Consider the following 3017-nt stretch of genomic DNA (forward strand, 5'->3'; position numbering starts at 1 on the left):
AAATATATAACATTACATACATTTAACAACGACATATGAAATTCTTCATCAACCCTTCATCAGCAAAGTCTTCATCATTCAAAAAATAGAGAACTCACCTCTACGGCAGCGACAACTCCTACATGTATCAGCCCTCCTCGCGCAGCAAAAGCCCCTTCGTCAGATAGCCCGTAGATTGGCCTCGTCGCGATAACGAAAGCATTGGTCAGGCAGGCACACCACCCTCGTCAAGAAACCCCGTCGAATAGCCCCCTCGCAACAACCTAATCCTTCGCCTCAACCACCACCCTCCTCACCGGCACTCTCCTTCCACAACAGAAACCTAACACCTAGCTATCGAACAACAATTTCACAAAAATGCAGAAGGGTGGAACGAACAACAATGGTTAAATTTGGGGGTTCTGCATTTCATTAAGTCTTTGCAACATACCGACGGACATATTCCTTCGCTACAGTCACTGTGCCAATACAGACGGCCAAAAACCCTCGGTAATGTACACCTAACATGACCTTCGGAAAAGCCTTCGGTAATTAAGATTTACTGAAGGCCTGCAGGCCGTCCATAATCATCCTTCGGTAAATTAAAGTTTTCCTGTAGTGATTTAACCCTCTGTTAAATTTTTTCCACGTCATTAATTTTTATTTTTCAAATTTATATCTTAATTGATCTCAGCGTGTCACGTATTACAAAACTGGACACCTCATTTCCTTTTGGCCAGATGGGCAATTGTATCGTTATGTTTTTAATGTCCTAAGTCTAAAGGATCATTTTGAACTGATTTTAACGAAATATAGGGTCTTATTGAACTTTTTTAAAAGATAGGACGACTTTGAACAAAAAGCTCAAAACTAAAGACTAAATGATGTATTAAAAATAAAAATATTAAGATCATTGCTAATTAAAGGGACTTTTGTAAAGAGATAGGGTTTTGTGGGTGGTGATGCCAACATCATAGTGATTGCCTAAAACTAGAGAAAGAGCTATTGCACATGCAACCTACTTGGGTGCTGGGGTTGTGGAGCATGGCGGATGTTAAGATCCAATTGCAAGTTATACGATTGAGTCCTACATAAGATAATTCCAAGAATTAGTTTGATGAAGTGGATAACTTCTTTAATTAATTTCAACAACAGAATAAAACAAAAATGAAAGTCGTGTTTTGCATTTTCCCTATTCATTCATCTAAACCTAAATTACTTCTCGAAAGTTGAATATTTAATTAATCAACCCCGTATTAGTGACTCTTACTACGTGAGGATTTCAAAATCCTAAAATACAAAAGAATAAAAGAATCAATTTTTTTATCGTCATTTAGTTAAAGGAATTGCAATTCACTAATTTATACCTATTTACAAAGTATCATGAGCTATTTACATTTTTAATGGTTTTCTAGAGTATTGAGGAATTTTGATTTCATAGGAATACCTTGAGACTTGATTGGCTTTAATATCATTGTAAGTGTTTAATTTATTTCCAATGCTCAATAATGCATAGAGGTTTTCATTGTAAGTGTTTTTTCTTTTAAAAATTCCAATTTACCATGCTTTTAACTATTCATGCTAGAGAGGGAGAGAACAAGTTCTCCTTTAAGGGAATCAGTTATATAATTGGTAGTATGGAGACAAAATTAATTCACTCCGCATGTAACCAATTCTCCTCATCCAAGTTGCTTTAACATGCTTTGTAAACCGCATCTAGCCTTTATTTAGATTAGTAGAAGTCCACATATACGTTGTAATTATAACTCAACTTTGAATTTCTGTCAACATTAATTTCAATTTCTCTTATTCTGCATTGTAATTCTTCATAATATCCATTTTTTAAGGTGTTTCAAGAAACCACCTTAAATAGGTGTTACAACAGCTCAAAATTCTTTAAAGCCTATGTGATCAACTATTGACATTGGATACTCATCTTATGAAACACATACCTAATTGTTTGTTGATTGAACACGTAATTGCCAACAACTAGGTTTCACCACCTTCTTTAGGAGTTTTTAAAAATGGTTGTTTGATGTCTTGTGTTGTTCGATGCTTGCAACTCTTGAAATGGTTTCTCAAATGTGACGTCCCTTGCCTTGCGTTACCCAAAAGACTTTTGGAACAATAATTGCACATCACTTTCCATTTTCCATATACCTTTTGCCTCTTAAAATGATTTTAAACATCAAACAATAATATTCTTGAGTTAACAATAGGAGTTGAGTTTTCAGTTTTACTAGAAATTGAATATATAGGAACACTATTTTTGTTTGAATCTCCTACATTTAGTTCTACAAATTGTCCTTGGGGACCATCATCCATAAGAGAAAATGCATCTTAAGTAAACATCCTAATAATAAAAACAAAAACATAAGCTCAATATATATGTTGTATATAAATTTAATCAACTAAACCATATCAAACAACAAAAATGTTAGAATTAGATATATCACACCAATGAACACATGTCACAAGGATTTCGGTAACAATGCATTATTATGCTGAATGAGTTAATATAAATGATGTACCCGTTCCTCGCAAACCTCGCTATAATATGTGACTTCCCTATAGTAGAGTCACCAATACACACCAATGTTTCCATATCCTCTTTTGGCACAACAACGGTAGAACTGAAAAATAAAACCAAAGCATCAACTTAAACCTAAGGACAAAAATATCATTTCATTTCCTTAGCGGATAGTGGATACCCATAAGTATGAGTAATATGATATCGAAACCCAACCTGTTAATGACGTATTACTAAATTATCCTCGAATACCTATTACCTTCAAATATCAACTATGCACGAAGAATTTTACCTACAAATTTTCTTTGTCATCCTTAAGATGAACTTACATTTTGCTAACATCTCAATCAATCAACCTTACATTTTGCGAAGTCTAAATGAACTAGACCAATTGATATTACTACTTCTAAATATCATTATGTATTCCATGCTTTCCAATAATTATTTTTTGAAAACAAGTGTATTAATTTCAATTAATTAATCATAATGATAATTAATTAACAATAAT

Source organism: Vigna radiata, unplaced genomic scaffold (assembly GCF_000741045.1).
Source record: "Vigna radiata var. radiata cultivar VC1973A unplaced genomic scaffold, Vradiata_ver6 scaffold_238, whole genome shotgun sequence".
Classification (NCBI taxonomy): Eukaryota; Viridiplantae; Streptophyta; class Magnoliopsida; order Fabales; family Fabaceae; genus Vigna; species Vigna radiata.